This window comes from Podarcis filfolensis (assembly GCF_964270895.1).
Source record: "Podarcis filfolensis genome assembly, chromosome: 5".
Lineage (NCBI taxonomy): Eukaryota > Metazoa > Chordata > Lepidosauria > Squamata > Lacertidae > Podarcis > Podarcis filfolensis.
Window position 1 is genome coordinate 57054404 of NC_139608.1, and position 19564 is coordinate 57073967.

Here is a 19564-nt window from a genome sequence, read left to right on the forward strand (position 1 = left end):
AGAAAAGTTTTTATTTCATTTTTTATTTGGGTCACAAAGGCAGCTCCTGCTTTCTCAACTATTCCTCCTTGTCCAGTAGTAATTGAAGGGTGGAAGTTTGATTCATGACATACTGTGGGTTGTATCCAACTAAATTATACCCATTAAAATTAATGAGCCTAAGTTAATCTTGTCCATTAATTTCAATGGGTCTACTCTGAGTAGGATTAGCATTGGATACAGCACCAAATGCACTATTTTACTTATACTTCATAGTTCAGATGGAGCTTCCTTTTCCAATATGCCTAAAAAGCACATCCCTTTCCCCCGATATCCTTCACTATGCAAATGCTTCATACATTTAGTAAAGTTCTGCTGAAGTTCGAGGTGGAGATATATGAGGAAGCAGGACTTTACACAGGATTGCTTTAAACCTTATTTATGGGGTGTACTTCAGGACGAGCCAGATTTGAAAGGGATCATAAATGATTATACAGGATTAAGGCATGGACCTAGAATATATTAAAATAGGCTTCTGAAAGGTTGGCTTATACCAAACACTTTTTAAATGGCTGTCAACACACCCATATGCATGATCCCAAAGGTCTGGTGTATCACGAGCACAGGGTTATTAGCATCCTTAAACAATTTGAAATGGTAATAGTTGATACTGCACTGGCAGGCTTGAGAGGTGGAGGAGTCAATTCATCTGAACATAAGAGGAATCCTGTTGGATCACGCCAAGGTTCCATCTGGTTCAGCAATCTGTTTCCTCTACTGGCCAACCAGAAGAGTCTGGGAAAGACCACAAGTAGGGCATCAAGTCAACAGTTCTACCCTATTGCTGTCCTCCAGCATCTAGCATTCAGTGGCGTTTAGCCAGCTGCTAAATTCCATACACCATTTTCACTGGTGAAAGACAGTAGGAACAAGTTGGTAAGGGTGGGGAAACCTCGGGGTGGGTGTGTCAATGTGGTCCTCTAGCCCTCTAGAGTGTGTTCTTGAACTCTGATAATGCTTCCTGCTTGTCTGAATTAGGCATGTGTGTAGAAACTACCAAAGGTCCATATAGTCAAAGCTATGGTTTTCCCAGTAATGATGTATGGAAGTGAGAGCTGGACCATAAAGAAGGCTGATCGCTGAAGAATTGATGCTTTTGAATTATGGTGCTGGAGGAGACTTTTGAGAGTCCCATGGACACAAAAGAGAAGATCAAACCTATTCATTCTGAAGGAAATCAGCTCTGAGTGCTCACTGGAAGGACAGATAGTGAAGCTGAGGCTCCAATACTTTGGCCACCTCATGAGAAGAGAAGACTCCCTGGAAAAGACCCTGATGTTGGGAAAGCTGGAGGGCACAAGGAGAAGGGGATGACAGAAGAGGAGATGGTTGGACAGTGTTCTCGAAGCTACAAACATGAGCCTGACCAAACTGCGGGAGACAGTGGAAGACAGGAGTGCCTGGCGTGCTCTGATCCATGGGGTCACGAAGAGTCGGACACGACTAAACGACTAAACAACAACAACGACGTAGAAACTAGCCTATTGCACAAAGGCAATTTTTCATTCATTGATCTACCAACTTTTGCCTCTGGCACAGCCCACTACTGGCATGTGGCCCTTCAAAAGTTGCTTGGAAGGGAATGTGGCTCTTGGGCTGAAAAAGTCCCCCCAGCCCTGGTATAGAGTATGTACAAAACATGGCAAAATATTTGCCCGCAAAATTTATAAGCTTAAACTGTATTACCAGAAGTAGGGCACTTCTGAGCTGTTTACGATCTAGGAAAGGTTTTCCCTAATGTGGTGACAACTGTACCCTCACATTTTTTGGTTGATCAGCAGAGTGGGAAATTGAGGCCCCTCACAGCAGAAATTCCACATCTACACTTGTCACATACTATATATTGGCTCCTTATGAATTCCTGCATGGAGAATTTGGAGCTGTGCAAAGCAAAGCCCAATGTTACAGGAGATGCAGCAAAACACATAGTTTTAATTGTGGACCTTTGTCCTTAAGCTCCCCATCTTTCTTTACAGTTTCTCCCCCCCCCCCCCCCGGCGCTCCTTAGCTGCTAATTCATGCCCTCCATCTTTAGCATGTGGGTTTGCAGCTACAAGTGCATCACTTCCTGCTTTAAGGTGAGTTACACACCGCCAATCCCATACCATTCCCAACTTTTTAAAGTGAGGGCATCACACGTGAACTGGAAGGCTGTGTACACCGTACATTGAATGCACATGATATCTCCCCAAGAATCCTGGGAAATGCATTGTTAAGCTTGCTGGGAATTGTGGCTCTCTCTGTCTGTCTGTGTGTGTGTGGGGGGGTAAGCGCCAGCTCCCAGAATTCCTGAGGGAAAGTAATGTCCTTTCTGTATGGCGTTGTACACGTGAAGTGGTGACCACAAGCGAAGTGGGACAGAATTCCTTCACTTCATTTCAGGATCTATCCTGCCCAAACTCTTCTTTCCGCGCCACCAATGACAGTATAGGGGCCGTGTCCTCTTTTGCGCCTGGTAAACCACAGCAGCCGCCACTACCCCTTGGTTTTTATTCGAGGTGTGTGTTGGGGGGGGGATTCCCGCCTCGTGTCTCCAGCGTGACGAAAAGACCCCTGTTTCCCGCTCCCCTCAGTATCTGCAGCTGCAGTTTTCCTTGTCGGGCAGCAGGCGGCTCCCGCGCTCGGCTGGCGCCGCCTCAGATGCGCGCAGAGCGGCTGGCAGGCAGGCGAGGAGAGGGAACGCAGGAAATTTCCTGCTTGGCCGACAGCGGGGTCCCTCCAGCCGCGGCAGGGCGAATGCCAGGGCGTCCCCCGCTCGCCTCCGCCTCAGTCCGCCAGCGACGCTGCGAGGAGGGCATGAGGAGCCGGCGCGCCTGCAGGAGCCGAGCTGGCCGAGTCCCCCGGAGGTAAGGCAGCAGGGCACGAGGCCAGCGGCCGGCGGAGCTGCCTTGCTGCTACTGCTGCTGCTGCTGCTCATTCTCCAGGCATGCCAGTCCCGGCGGCGGGTGTGCTTGCTTGCTTGCGTGCGTGCGTGTGGTTTGCCTCTGAGCCTCCGGGGCTTTGCACGCAGCAGGGCAGGCGGGATGCTTCCTCGGTTCCTCCACGCCCAGTCCCGAGCTGCGCCAGGGCATGGAGCGGGCGGGCGGGCAGGCGCCTCCTCTCCGCCGCAGAGGGGCACCGGCTGCCCCCAGGCTCTCCTGGGCGACGGAGGAGGAGAAGGAGCCGACTGTGTCTCCCCTCTTCCCTGGTTGCGAGGGGGTGTGAGGAGGGGGGGGGAGAGAAAAGGAGATGTCTCCTGCCCCACAGTCGCTTTGGCTAGGTGCCGCCGGGGGCGGGAGGGGGGGGGTGTCAGAGGCGGAAACGGCATTTCCCTTTGCATGGAGAGCGCCATGGAGGAGGAGGAGGGGAGGGAGCCCCAGCCGCTCTCGCGCAGGTGGCGGAAAAGTCGTCAGCTGGGCTTGGAACGAAACGCAGGAGAGCCGGTTTCGCGGTGGGAGGCGAAGAGATGCCGCGAATCAGAACTCCGAGCTCCCTCCCCCCCCCCCCGTGCGCCAGGTGTGGCGGGTGGCCGGGAAGGTGTTTGTTTGCCTGGTGTGCTCACTGCAGCCTCCCTCCAAACGTTAATAAATGTCTCTAACGCGGTCGCACCACATCGCCACACATCCATCGCTGTTCTTGCCTGTCGTCGCCGCTGTGCCTGTGAAAAGGGAGAGAGCCCAGCAAATCTGTGTTAAATACCCTCTTAAAAGCAGCCCTTGGTGCCAAATGGAGCCGGGACATTGAGTAGCACAGAGTATTTTATATAACACCTTGGGGAGTAGTTTTGGGAGAATTTGACGTATGTTTAGTCAAGTCAACTGCACTACAGTCCTGCATGGTAGACCACTGTTGCTGGTTTGGAATGATGCTGATGTTGAAATGGTGACCGGCCTAAAGCCATTTACAGTACAACCCATGGCAAGCTATACCTAGATGCATGCACCGCTCTGTTCAGTGGTGTGTGGTTGCTAATAAGTACATTTGGTATTGCAGCCTTGGTAAGATTTGAATTGGGGGCTTCCTGGCTTAGCCACGGCACTACAGCAGGTTCAAGATGTGGAAAATTTGCAATGGATACCAAGTCTCATGCAATACGTTTTTGTAATTCTGCATAATATGTATGTATACATTGCTTTGCTTTCAGGGCTACAAACCTAACCAGGAAAAGGCAATTTCTCATCTATCCTATCAGATTTTGGTCATGATGGCATCTGTTGCACTTGGACCACATAGGAAAAAAAGCAATCAAAAATAGTAATCAAATATCTGTAGTAAGGCTTTTGGTGCAACCTTTCCAGCAGTTGGATTTTTTAATTGAAACTAATTAGCATAGTTATGCATCTTTTACATAGTAAGAAGCTGTCTTATGCAAATGATGTGGAGCTTAGCTCATGGCAATGATGGAGTCTGCTACGATGAGTGCCTTTGTGCTTGATATGCTTTGGTTATATTTCCCCCCCCCCCTCTGGATGGCATTGAGTCAGAAGGTGTTAAAATTGTGTGCAATTTGTTTTCTCGGGCAAGTAACGGTTTGGTTTTTGCCTGAATTTGAGAAACTTGAGGTGTAAGCGAGTGCTCACTGGAACAGAAATTTAGTGCTGCTCGTTCTTCCATCATCCAGAGAGAGAATTATTTAGAATGTTTATACGTTTGCTTTGTTGCAGTTCTCTAGGAATAACGTCTGTTCTGCCAACCTTTGTAATAAAGAGACAATCATGCCTTAGAAGACATTATGGAGATGTTATTACTTTATTTTTTGTTGTGAAATGTTACTGGGTGGATGGATAAATTGCAGTTCACTGAACTTGCAGTGCATCCACGTTTACTCTGAAACCACTGTGACTTATTAATGTAAACTTGCTTCCAAATAAGTGTGTTTCTGTTAAACATTCTAGTATACAACACACTTTACAGCAGGAGAAGGAAGACCTTAGGCTTGTTGGAACTAGAACCCCAAGATCCATCAACTAGAACGAGGTGCAAAAGTCATGCAATTCTGAGCCCAGGAATTTCTGACTCCCATCTCTCAAAGTAGACCTTGCTCTACATTCTGCCAAGTGCTACTAATTCAGTTTGGAGCCAATCCTCTGAGGATTCAATTGTTTATAATTATTTCCATTTTGCAGATGAGGAACTGACTCTTAAAGCAAGTGTTCTAAAGCCTTGGATCATATGGTGAGCTAGAAGGAGTCTGTGAAACCTGTTTCCAGAACCCACATGTCGTTCTCCCTCTATACCATGTAGTAAACTTGCCCTGTGTCCTGACATTACCACCTTGCGGATTTTCACACCCCTGCTATTGTCAGCTTGTTATGTGGAGCAGGAACAGGAAACACACAATGTGGTGTCAGGACATTGGGCAAGTTTACTACATGTCACAGAGTGGGACAAGTGGACTAGGGATACTGTTTTCAGAACCATCCATGTGCTTCTCATAATGTGCGGTCCTGGACTGGGGGATTAATTAGCTCTGACTTCTTCTTTTTGTAGATGACTTCCCAAGTGTTTCTAGGGTCATGACTGTGTGAAGAAAGTAGCATCTGACCAAATCAATCTACTAATATAGCCACAACTTCCCAGTAGTGATCTGTGTGATTGCTTTGATGTGCCTGTTAGCCACAGTGCTCGTATGAATTGCTTCTGCAAATCGGTGGCTGTGTCAGGTCAGACATTACTCCCCCCACCCTGCCTTGTATCCCTAGGGCCACTTAAATATCTCTGTCTACAATCTGAACCACCTCTAGTCTTCAGTAATGTGTGATGGTGGCAGCTGCAGTTGAAGTTAACAAGATTTTCTCCTGATTTATGAGAACTGTGTGTTTGTAATCTCAGCCCAGATAGGACGGTCCAGTCCACAGTAGAACCTTAGTAGCTGGTTTTGATAAGACACCTTGTCATGCATAGTATGAATTTCAATTTGAGAGTGAGATAGGTAAAGAATGTGTAATTTTATACCAGCATATTACCTTTCCATCTCTAAAATGTGGTGCCTAATCAATGAATTGTTTATAGAACGATATTTGTTTTTTAAACTTGAAATATGGAGCAGAGTCAAGATTATTGTGATGGCTACTGAAGACAGAAATGGTTTGGGTTTTTTTACATTTTATTATTTTCTGGTTTTTAAATTGCCTTAACTCTGCACTTAATGATTCCCCTCCCTCTCTATTGACACGTAGAGATGTCAACGTGACAAATTAATTTAATTAAGGCTAATGTTACCCTTGCTGAGTAAATCTAGTTCATGTATATTTGTTTCTGTCTAGTTACTTTTTCTCTATGGGTCTGTTGTAGAAGGGCAAAATCGAGTGCACCAGATAGCATGTTTGCCAAGATTTGCCCAGGATTTTATTTTCATGGGAGCTAATGTGTAGCAGCACAATGGCTCTTCTAACTTAAATAAGAGTTCTAAACTAAAAGGGGGATAGAAATAGCACTGAAGGCCAGAGCTGCAAAGTTTACTTCTCTTAGTGCTAGCTAAAATGCTACTGAAACTGTGTGTGGACCCAGGATCAGGTGTTGAACTCAAGAGTCTATGCCCTAGGTGATTTCAGACCTTTATTTGTGAAACAGGGTCACAGGCATAGACCCCGCACCAAGCCTTAGGTTTAAAGTCCAGTGGTGAGTTTAAGGATGCTCCAGGTGTTTGGCAGAGAGGAGAGAGTAGTGAGGATCTTGTCAGGGGTGCTGAGGGAGGATGGAACAATGGTATAGCCTGGTTTACTCTTGGCAAGTGTGTATAGGAATGGCAACATCAATATTGCTATTTGAAGTCAAGGTATATTGACTTGAATTAAGACCCATCTAAAAAATACTGCAAGTCCAGGTTGCAGATGTGAAATTTGTGTGCTAGTGTTGAAGTCAGGAGAACTAAGCTGCTAAAAATAAGCAGCGATTGTGAAGAAAGTTTTTTGCAGATACAGTAGATACATTCATGGCACATACCCCGCCCCCACAAAGAAGCCTGAGAACTTTAGTTTTATATGGGTATTGGGAATTATAGCTCTGTGAGGGGTAAACTACAGATCCCAGGATTCTCTTAAGGTTTAGGAAATGCACTTCGAATGTGCTTTAAAGGTATGAAATGCACACAAGCTGTCTTTGGCATCATTATACATCTCAGAGACTGCAATTAGGTGTGTATGGGTTGATCCTTACATCATGCAGGGCTTATTGCAGATAAGAGATCAAAAATCCCCATGTCGTTTTATGTGGCTCTTAGTGATACTGCTATAATGGCTAGGCCCCATTTTCAGTTCTCAGGACTTAGAACATCTGTTCATTTTGAATGAATGAAGCACATCAAATGAAAGAGGAAGCTCATGTTGTATTAGGACAAAACTGAATGTTTGCCTTGACCTTTATGTATTCCATACAATGCTTTTGTTGTTAAAAAATAGTGGGAAGAATTCAACATTATGATGTTTCTGTTTGCCTGATGGAATGATCTCCTGTCTCCTCCCACATGCTGTTCTGCCCCCCCCCACCAGCCGTCCAGAGTTAATAATTGGGGTGTGTGGCAGTGAAGGAGAAGGGAAAGCCCTGTTGCAATAGCAATAGTCCTCAGATGGGGATCCCTGAGTAGTGAGACCAGTTAGCTGAATTTGTGCCAGTTGCTTGGATCCTAATAGTCTTCTGCGAAAGGAATGGAATTCATGTTAATGGGCAGGGCTTTCTCTGTTCCTCAGACCCTTCATCCTTTGAAAATCTCTTGGGGGATGGAGGCATAGCTGTCAACTATGCGAGGAATCCTATTCGGAATAAGAGAATTTCCCTTTAAAAAAGGGAAAAGTTGACAGCTATGGCTGGAGGGACTCTTGGTGATGGATATTGTCCAATGGGTTACATGATTATGAGCAGCTATAGTCCTGCCTTCTAAAAATGGATTTATCTTAATTGACTAAAACAGCAGTATTAATTGAATTAATTGATTCATCATTTCTGAAACCTATTTCTTTTTGGAGCAGGCATTTGAATATACGTACACATTGATCAAGTGAGGAAGGGCATATTTTTGTTTTGCCAGCAAAGAACCCAAGAGTTATACATAGAATCATAGAATTGTAGAGTTGGAAGTGATCCTTAGGACCATCTGGCCCAACCCCCTGCAATGCAAGAATCTCATCTAAAGCATCCCTGACAGATGGTCATCCACTCTTTGCTTGAAAACCTCCAGGAGAGTCTGCACCTTCCAAGGGAGTCCGTTCCACTACCTGTTCAGTTCATTAAAGCCCTTTACAGGTGTTCAAACTGGGCACAATGGGTATGTGGAGAGAAACATTATAGTGGCAGGGTATACTCTTGACCAATGTGTGTTTTAAACAAATAACTGAAGGGAGTCTTCATGTGCATACTAGTTAATGTATGGAGATGTCTCCATGTAATTGCTAGCCAATTGGTTAGAATCCTCAGATAGCAGCAGCAGAGGAAAGGATTAATTTTCCTCTACCTATCTTCTGTGATCCAAATGGTATTTGTTCTTTAAAAACATAAATGCAAAGACAAATTTAATGTCCCATCTACTTGAGTGCAAATAGGTGTTGCTCAAAGGAATATACTTGGGGGGGGGGGTGGAGAATTGCTACCCATTGTGCATAAGTATTTTATGTAGGTCTCTTCAATTACTTGCCCACACGGGTTACATATTGACATAAGATGGTTTGCTTACTTACAGATTCTTGTACTGAGTGTAAAATATGGCCTGTGGGGAATATGGCGATTGCATCCGCTTGTTTCTTGTTGTTCTAGCATACAAAGGACCTTTTGAGTAGAAATTGTAGCTAAATGTGAAAGATTTCATTTTGTGGTGAGCATGGCATTGTTCTTTGGTTACAATTCTGTTATTGATTTTTAAAAATATATTTATTTATTTTGCAGCCTAGGCTGAAGTTGGTTGTCCTTTTAGTCTAAAGCCTCAGAAAAGAATATGCTATTCAAAGCATTTCATTTTACATTCCGTTTGCAATAGGAGTATTATTGCTAAGCTACTTTTAGTGTGGTAATTGCTGTTTTGTCTGAATAACACGTATTATTTAAACTGATTTTTCTCTGGGTCAGGCTTCATATACTAACTAGACCCTGGAGTGATGAGTTTGATTGCTACTTATTCACTATGTAAATTATCTGATTTTAAAATAAATATTATTTGCTGTAACATCTTATCACTTTTATAATGTGTTCTGCACAGGAAAGAACATGAAACAGATTTAAATGTTATGGTGATTTTATTCCTAGAATTTAACGTTATAGGCTGAACATTAAGATAAGCTTTTGAATGGTAAGAGCAGTTCAGTAGTAGAGTCAATTACCCAGGGGAGAAAATCAATCTCTTGCTGAAGGTCTTCATACAGATGCTAGGCAGTCTGATATTGGGATGATTTAGCTCAGGATTTCCTGTGTTTGATTGATCTACAAGTCCCCTTCCAACTCTATTATATGAATGGCAGGGTTTGGGGGTCAGAAACCCTACGACGTTTGCAGTTTACTGATAAAGTTTGCCAGTAAACAACAGTATCAACAAAATTTTAACACTGCAAACTTATTCATACTAAAAATAAATAAATAAATCCTGTTAGCATCTACTGCTGTGCTAAAATGCAAATTAAAGGAAGACAAGCAATCAATATTTTTTAATATTTAAAGAGTGTATTTTTAAAAACCCCACTTCCTTTCCCTGTTGAATCTTTCTGTCTTTCCTTGTTTGACTCAGCAATATTAGGCTGTGTTGTAGATGCACTAAAGGGTTGCTGTCTGTTAAGGCTTTAGTACACCTGGCTGATTCTTGACTCTGAAGATAGACTTTCCTGCAGCTAGAATTCTTTAAAAAGGCCTTCTTTGTGGTACCACCTCATTTATGGAACCCCCTTCCCTCCAACAGGCCCTGATTATTAGTTACAGTCCTTATTTTCTGATACTTGTTTGTAGTAAAATATTTCCCCTGTTTTTGCATTTGGGGGATGTGGTAAAACGTTGTTATTGTGATTTGCTAGCATTATCACGCTTCAGGTTCAGATAATTCCCCAGTGTCTTATCTAGAAGTTAAAAGATCTAAGGTTGTGGTTGGATGCATGAACATCACAACTGCAATTCTATATATGAACTTACCTGGGAATAAACCCCATCGAACTAAATACCACTTACTTCTGAGTAAACATGCATAAGATTATGCAAAAGGGCACTCTGTAGTTCATAGCCTACCATTTTGCACACTGTAGCAGATATGTTGTTTTGAACTCTTCACAACATATTGTTATGACTATTTTGTTTTTCTACATGTATGTGTATGTTTTTATTCATTTGGAAAATCACTTCATTGGCGTTTGGTGGAGGGCAGGGCTAATGCCATACAGACAGCAGACAAGAGCCTGAAATAGTGTGTAATCGTGGAGGAGTTCGGATTCACAGGCGTGGCAACTTTCACTATTCTTGGGGCTTCTCTATACTCACCATACTGTTGTCTCTGATAGGTCAAGATTGGGTGTATTTCTTCTGGACCCAACTGTGCGCAATATTTCTAGGTGGCGATTGTGGCCAGATGAAATTAACATAAAGACTGTATTTATTTAAAAATGCCAAATGTCACCACAGACTAGTAATTATCAGAATGTTACAAGTTTTCTTTTCACTTCTAAGGAAAACAGAAATTGGGTTATTGCGTCTGGTGTTTTATTTAAATCTCTGCGCAGCGTTTCTATGTTCATCCACCTTAAGAGGAATCCTGATGTGATTGTACCGTCCTTCTCACACTCTGTGATGCCATAAAAATATTCCATTGACCTGACACAGATACTGAACATCCGTACCTTCTACAGAAAGCAGGAAGAGGACAGCATCTCTGAAAAATTAGACCATGTATCCTGAGAATTCAACATCTAGATGAAATACAGTCTTTATTGATTTTCTTAACAAATGATGTTTCTCTTATGTTCCGAGAGGAATGCATTTCAGACTTTAAAGAGAGCGGAAACATTAACTTTCCTTTGTAGCTATGAATGGTATTGTTTATTGCACTATAAAAAGCTGTATTTTTACAAAGTTCAGATATGCTGATGTATGGGTTCCTTTTTAAGGAGGTAATTGTTTTAAGTTAGAATTATCTAGGAATTAATCCTGTTTTCTGACATTATTATGCTGCTCAAGTAGATATGGCTCATGTTTTTCAATTTTTCAATTATTGGAAGTTAGCGCTGACCAACATAAAATAAATGATTGCTTATATTTTACCTTTACTGTGTAAATGTTAATTATATTATTATGCTCTGATAAAATCAATGATTTAGTATAGGATAAATATAGAAAGGTCATTGCAGCAAAAAAATATCATTGGAGCAAGAATATTGACGTATCTCCCAGGACCAGTATGAGGGGCAGACCATGATGGTGGTTTCACTTGGTGGTATATTGCTAGTGAAACCACCACCGCTCAGTGAGGGATAAACAAGCTGCAGCCAGCCACTGTAGGTAGAGGGGCTCAGAACTGTGGCAGTTCCACCAGCGATATATGTCACAGGGGTCCCTCTATCTTGGGGAATGGAGGGCTAGCTCAGCTGGGGGGCATTGAGCAGCGGGCTGAGGCTAGCTGCATTGCCCCTGACCTGCAACCCGAGGTACCACTGTACATGACAAAATACTAAAGCACAGAATCCAATTTTTCACTATAAAAAATTATACTGCTTGTTTCATTATTTTTGTCTAAGATCAAGTGTAGCATCTGTTCTTATCAGTTAAACAAAAATTATATTGTTTTTGCGCTTACTGGTTTATTTGCTGATTTGAGACTGATTTAATCTATTATTTTAAAATTATTATTATTATTATTATTATTAATCTAAACATTGCAATACTACTGTATTGCTATAGGCATGTGGGTCCTGCTATGGTGAAGTAACTAGAATGCTGAACTTAGATGTAGGAAACAGGGTTCAGCTCCTGCTCAGCTATGACACTGCTGTCTTTCAGCCTAACTTTCCATTTTTAAGGATTGTCGTAAGGTTACAGTGTTCTTTGGAGAAAGGGTGGGGTAAAAATGAAAACATTCTGTTGCTTTTCCATAGCTTCCACACACAAACCAGGAGATTGTCAGAGGTAGGTTGCATGGCAAGTAAGTGTAGTTGCCTATTACTATTACAGTGGTACCTCGGGTTACATACACTTCAGGTTACAGACTTCGCTAACCCATAAATAGTAACTCGGGTTAAGAACTTTGCTTCAGGATAAGAACAGAAATCGGGCTCTGGCGGCGTGGTGGCAGCAGGAGGCCCCATTAGCTAAAGTGGTGCTTCAGGTTAAGAACAGTTTCAGGTTAAGTACAGACCTCCAGAACGAATTAAGTACTTAACCGAGGTACCACTGTATCAACTTTCTGCATATGTCCCTATGCAGTGGGCAAAATATAAGAAAAGCAGCATAAGAAAAGCTGCTCAGAAAACAAAAGATGAGTTTAAAAACAATACAAAATGGACATCTGTGGCAGAGATCTGTTCCTCCCACTGGGGAAGCTTACATTTACCAGCTCAGTTGGTAAAGCATGAGACTCTTAATCTCAGGGCCATGGGTTCAAGCCCCATGTTGAGCAAAAGATTCCTGCATTGCAGGGGTTGGACTAGATGACCCTTGTGGTCCCTTCCAACTCAACAATTCTATGATTTTATGACTACAGAAAACATATGGTTTATCTATCCACCCAGTCTAGTACCTCCAAAAAAATACTACTGGTATTAAGAAAGCCAGTATTATTTGATTGCATTTGCTGCAATTAGTTTTTTCCTTTTCCTTGTTCTTGCTGAAAGCGCTCAATATAGCTTAGTACAGCTCCTTAGTAACAAGGTGTTGCTGCTGGCTTTTGCAAATTCTGCAGCCCATGATATTTTTAGCCCTTAACTTCAACTGCACCTTACCTTGGCTATCCTTGTACTTTTGCTTTTGAGATTTCTAGTATTGAAGTAAGTTAATCGGCTTTTGCATTTGGTGCATAGCCAGCTCTACTGGTACGGAGGTTGCCTGACATGCTCTAGCAGTAATAACAAACTGTATTTGGGGCGTGAATAAAGTAAATAAGGTGAGAAATTTTTCTACCCTAAAGGCAAACAGAGGTAGTTCGTGCTTCCTGTGTGCACTCTATTGATTTTTGTTTTTAAAAAAACCCCAGCCATATTTGACAAAAATGGTCAAGCATGAAGATGCATGAAAAGATATTAACAGATGTTTCATAAATAACAAACCTTGGTTTGATTTTAAGCAGGTAGCATTGCAAAAGTAATTAGAAATGCCTCCTATTTAAGTATGATTTGCCAGATGTTTCCCACATAATATTGCTTACGTTTATACAGAAAATTTTAGGTTTGCATAAAATGGTATAAACAAGTGCTGGGATATTCAGAGTATTTTCTGTACTTGGAATCCTGAATACTTTTTCCTGGGGGAAAAACATGCTTATGTTTGTTTCTATGGACTTGAGGATTCATTGAGTCCCCAGCTTTTATATTAATCTTCAGTCGTATATCGAGTTTTATGCTCGTCCTGCTCATTATCTACAGCATAATCCTATTCCCTGTTCTGTAGGGTTTTGCAGTGGTTTAATGGTATGGTGTAATCCTATCTGTGTCTACTCAGAATAAGTGGTGTCTTTTATGACATTTCTGGGGCACTTCCGGGTTCAGCGCTGTGTATATGTGTGCAATTGCATAAATATCGGTCACACCTAAAAAGGGTTGCTGGTACAATGAAACCAGAGCTCTTGTCTTCCACTGTTACATTGTTATTGGGGTGGTTGTACTTATTTATTTGGTTCTGCTGCAAATTCCTGAAACAATGGCTCTTAAGTGTGCTTGGCAATAACTTCTCCTTTTTGAGGTGGCAGAGGGAGTGACAAGAAACTGAATCAAATCTAGTGTTTCTGTGTGTCAATACTTTGAGTAAACAAGCTTGTCCGTGAAGCAAAATTGTATAAAGAAACACCTGAAGAATGTTCTAGTTGCAGCAGCAGATGTGGATAACAACCTGGGGTTCAACAAGATAAGACAGTGATGGTGTTGCTCCCTAGGAAAGTTAATCCGGGTTTATGAGCACCCTACTCGGGATGAAGTTCCAGTCCACTTGTAGAATCAGAAACTGCCTCCTCAGAATGGTTCAGTTGCCCCCCGCTTATTATTATTTTGCATGACATGTCACACACACACACACACACACACACACACACACACACACAAAATGTTTTGTCAGGCTTTTGGTCGTTTTCCCCCTGAACATTCTGTTTTTGTTTTAATGAGCTGGATCCTTTGTTTAATATTGCTATGTTTTTGCTCTCTGCTCTCAGATTTTACTGCATTTTAATCGTAAGCCACCTTAGGGAGCCCTTGCCTGGGCTAAAAAGGTGAGTGTAAATTATTTTAGAAATAACATTTTAAAAACCTTGTTGAATGGCCCACTTCGCCTCCACTATAGCTAAGGCTCTTAGTCCGTTGTGTTCTAGCTAGCTGTGTTGCTCTACAGCAACCTTCGCGAACATAGGGCCTTCCAAATGCTTTGAGCTACAACTCCCATCCTCCCCTACCAGCACATCTGGAGGGCACCGTGTTGGCACAGGCAGCACTACAGCTTATGTATCCTAGTGCTAGGCTCTAATACAATCGACAGTCCCACCCTAATGACAGAACATAGAGACACCATTTCATGCTATTGCATAAATGTGTCCTAGAAAGCAAAGCCTGACGTAGCTCTGGAAAACCTCACTAAGCACAGATCTCATTCCAGTTTTGCATTAAATATATGGGATGATGGAATAGGGTAATGCCAGCTGCATGTGCTAGTGGACTCCCGCCCCCACCCCCAGCTCATAAAGTTGACTTCAGTATTAAATGAGAAAGCAAAACAGCATCAGCACTATCCAGTTGAATGCATGCTGTAAAGAAAATGAAATGGCTTAAGTTGGAATGAGTTGTCATGGAAATATTGGAGGCAGAACTTCAGTCAGACAGGGAAATATGATACATTGCTTGCAAATGAGTAAAATCATTACAGTTATTATCCATGCAGTGAAGAGTTGGTTTTATAACTACTGAGCAATATTATATATACATAAAAATTATCCCTTCCATTTCTTTTCTTTAATAAAGACTCATTTTGTCATACTTGACAGATGGCCATACAACCTCTGCTTGAAAATCTCCAAGGAAGGCGAGTCCACCATCTCTAGTTGGAGTCTGTTCCACTGTTAAACAGCTCTTACTGTCAGAAAGTTAACCCTGATGTTTATTTGGAATCTACTTTATGAAGCCATTGGTTTGGGTCCTAGTCTCCAGAGCAGGATCCATCTTCCACATGACAGCCCTTTAGATATTTGAAAATGGCTATCATATCTCCTCTCAGTCTCCTCTTTTCCAGGCTAAACATACCCAATTACCTCAACCATTCCCCATAAGCCTTGGTTTCCAGACCCTTTATCATCTTGGTCACCCACCTTTTCACACTTCCCAGCTTATCAACATCCTCCTTAAATTGTGATGCCCAGAACTGGATACAGTACTCCAGATGTGGTCTGACCAAGGCAGAATAGAGCCTTCCCTTGATCAGAACACAGTACTTCTGTTAATGCAGCCTAGAATAGCATTAGCATATTTTTTTGCTGCTGCATCACACTTGTTGACTTGGAGCAATTGCAGGAAGAAACTTAGTATTTCAGTTAAGCAAGCAACCCAGACTGAGGGCTAGAAGAACAGAGACATTAATTTATTTGAAAATATATCAGGTTGAGTTGTAAATCATAGGTAAAAGTGGTTGTAATTTAAATTCTGATGAAATTAAGCTTCCTTGGCATGAATGACATCTCTATTATGAGGTAACATCTTCCTAAGGTTTATGTTTCTAATGACCCTGCAATTATCTATAGATGCATAATTAGTTCAAGTGTTAGATAATTAATTTTCAGAAGGTATCTTAACTAATTTCACACATTGATACCAAGGGCATTTGGAAGACAGTCCTTCAGTTTAAAATTCCCCTGGTGATTTGCCACCTGTCACTTCAATCCTTTCAATTTACCACTCCTTTCCATCTTTCCATCTCTCACTATTTTAAATCTTGTTAAACCTGCAAGTCTGATGTATGAAATCATTCTATAACATTCCATTAGTTGAACTGTAAATACAAAGACCCAAGACTGAAAGATGATTTTAGCCATGAGTGTTGATATTAACGTCTTAACCCTTAAATGTCGTAAGAGTTGCTAACTTTTAAGAATGAAGCGTTCTTGAAACAGAGAGGTGTAAGACGCAAGTCCTATAAGTATTACTCAGCTTTGAAACCAAGCAATATTGCAAAGCCTTTTAAGATACTAATTTAGTTGTGGTAGAAGCACAGCTTTTGCATTTTTATAGCACAGTTGTACCTGCAGTAGAATAAAGGCCACAATGAGACCTAAGGTTAGCTGGTGTAATTGCAAGGTCACATTCCTCCAAATCTTTTTTTTTATTTATGGCCACTTTAAACTGGTTGTCATAGTGGTGTATGCAAGTTTGAGGGGCTTTTCCGTATTGTAGAATAAATAGCAGTTTTAGAGGCCTTGGCATGAGTGGAATTGTTAACTCTCCTCTCATGTGCACACATGTTAACAGCAGGGGTACCAACTTGAATAAAATATTGTGGGAGCCCAGGCAAGCCCTGCCCTGCATAATCGATCACATGACACAGTGCGCGCACACACCATTTGAATGGGAATGCCCATAACCCCTTCAAATATTTTATTGTGGGGGCTCATAGGAATTGGCTCCTATGGTTAACAGTCTTCAGTGAAGCAGGATGCTGAGCTGGTTCTGGGCCAACACAGCTCCTACATGCCACTATAGCCACTACTTGGACTTGCTTTCTGGTGGCTCCTTTCCTCATTCTGTTGAAAAGGCATGCTCAGATGGCTTGAAAGAAAAGACTCTTAGGCTTCATCCAAGAGATGAACGTGGCCCAGAAACGTGGCTTGATTTCCTAATGCTCCAGGCCAGAGCCTGAGTTCCAGTAACTGTGTGGCAGGCTTTTCCCTCTCAATAGTTCTGAGACATTGACTGAAATAAGACATTAAGGAGAGAGGTATACTTGCACCTACTGCCTATATTCCTTATGCACATTTCACCTCTGTGTAGGAAGCGAGCTTATGCTAAACTAATTCCAAACAGGACTATACACAGATAACTACCACAAGGGGACCTAAAAGCCACCTCTTCACAAGAGAGAAAAAGTATCGCTGATTACATTTTCATTGACTTGGGATTCTTATGCTTGTTTGATAATCTGGTTGAAGTTTACCTTGGCTGTTTAGCGGTTCCCACTTTGGGGCCTAGGCTAAGTCAGGGTCCTGTCATCTTGCTGCCATGGGCATTGTTAATTTGCAGTGAGAGTTAAAACACCATGGTAAGGTTTAGAATATCACATATGTGTTAGAGAATAATTCAGTAAGTGTTTGACCTTTATGGATACCCTAAACGGCATGCCTTCCATTTTTAACATTTACCCCTTTGTTGGACTGATAACACGCCAGAATAGAGAGCAGCATATTTTCCTACAGTGCTGTTTTTGTTTTATAAATGAATACAGCTGTGTTATTTTGTGTGGAGGAAGTATTCATGTTGAGTTCACAGAACTTTCTCAGAAGACAGTCGGGGGGGGGGAGAATAGATGGTTATATTTCAGTTGTTGACATGGAAGTAGTCTTATTTGGGCTTTGAAACTTGTCCTGATTTTCAAAGGCACTTGTATATTGAGAGAGGTCCATATGTCCATATCATTGAATGATTGAAGGATACTATTGTACAACATTACATATTTTTAATGGGCACTCTGTAGACATACTTTTTAAAATAAAAAAGTGAAACAAAAGGTACATGTAAATGCAACAAAGTGGATCTGTAACCAGCACTTGCATATTAAAATAATTTTTAGTGGGGGACATAGGTTTCCGGGCAGGAGTTGATCACGATGAGGGTGTGCCAAGCATGCCTTCCCTTTCAGCACGTTTCTCCTTTTTGTTCTGCGTTCGAGTGTCTTCAAAGCCCATGACACCTTTGGTAAAGGCTGTTCTCCAATTGGAGCACTTGCAGGCCAGTGCTTCCCAGTTGTCGGTGTTTATACTACATTTTTAAAGATTTGCCTTGAGAGAGTCTTTAAACCTCTTTTGTTGACCACCAGCATTACACTTTCCATTTTTAAGTTCGGAATCGAGTAGTTGCTTTGGAAGACGATAATTAGGTGTCCGCACAACATGACCAATCCAACAAAATTGATGTTGAAGAATCATTGCTTCGAGACTGGTGATCTTTGCTTCTTCCAGTACACTGGCATTAGTTCGCCTGCCTTCCCAAGTGATGTGTAATTTTTTTTGGAATCACCGTTGATGGAATCTTTTGCGAAGTTGGAGATGGCGTTTATAAGTTGTCCATGTTTTATAAGTATATAGTAAGGTTGGTAGTATAATAGCTTTTTAAACAAGCATTTTGGTTTCCCTGTGAATGTCCCAGTCCTCAAACACTATGCACTTCAATCAGGAGAAAGCTGCACTCGCAGAACTCAGGCGATGCTGGATTTCGGCATCAATGTTGGCCCTTGTGGAAAGATAACTGCCCAGGTAGGAAAAGTGATTGACACTTTCCAACATTATACCATTGAGTTGCATTTGAGGTGCTACCGAGGGGTTGTTTTGTGCTTGTTGGTGCAGCACTTTGGTTTTTTGGGTGTTGAGCAACAGGCCAAGCTTTTTGTAAGCTTCTGCGAAGATATTTAGGATGGTTTGGAGGTAATCTTCTGAGTGTGCACATACTACATTGTCATCAGCATACTGAAGCTCTATGACAGAAGTTACGGTAACCTTACTCTTTGCTTTCAGCCTGCTCAAAGAACTTTCCATCTGTTCAATATATGATTTCTACTCCAGTGGTGAGTTTCCCTTCGACAAAGTGTAGAAGGGAATAGATTCAATAGATGTAAAGGGGGTACTGTTTCAATCTCCCTTCTTCTCTAGATCTACTCCAGAGCCATAGGGTATAATGTCCCATGACTCTGTTACCATGGATGCTTGGTTGCTCAAAGCCATCAGAACAGACTGAACCGATGATATCTGTGTATTAGTTGATTATTGCTGCCATGACTGAGGTGCCACTTTTGGGTTGCCTTCAGTTGGTACAGGCTAGGCTGTTGTTGCTTTGAGCCGGGCAGGATGTAGTAATGTTTCTTAGTTCTTCCCTTTCTCCAGTTCCAGAGCATCTAGTCTTTATAAAAGGCTTTGCAAGATGCCCAGGGATCTACCTTCCTGATCATGTTTTCTCTTTTATTTATCAGAGGGGATATATCAGAGGGACTTGAAACAGCTTCTGCATGTGTGGCCTGGTTCCTGCTTGCCCACCATGCTCTGATTCATAGAATCGGAAGGGACCCTGAGGATAATCTAATCCAACTCCTTGCAGTGTTGTAATATTAAGCTGTCCCATGCGGAATTCGAACCTACAACCTTGGCATTATCAGCACCATGCTGTAACCAACCTGTATAGTTTCACTGCCTCTCAATAAT

General features: G+C 42.1%; 1 protein-coding gene across 4 annotated transcripts in view; it reads left to right on the forward strand.

Moving 5' to 3' along the window:
* The window catches only part of PTPRE (protein tyrosine phosphatase receptor type E), a 158726-nt gene that overhangs the window by 45321 nt on the left and 93841 nt on the right, over nt 1-19564 (forward strand). For 3 of the 4 annotated variants that reach the window (XM_083616923.1, XM_083616914.1, XM_083616913.1), the window contains exon 1: nt 2684-2885. The exons of the other annotated variant lie outside the window; for it this stretch is intronic. The gene's annotated coding sequence lies outside the window, so the exon portion shown is untranslated. Of the gene's footprint in view, nt 1-2683; nt 2886-19564 lie in introns of those variants that run through there. 4 annotated transcript variants of the gene reach the window in all.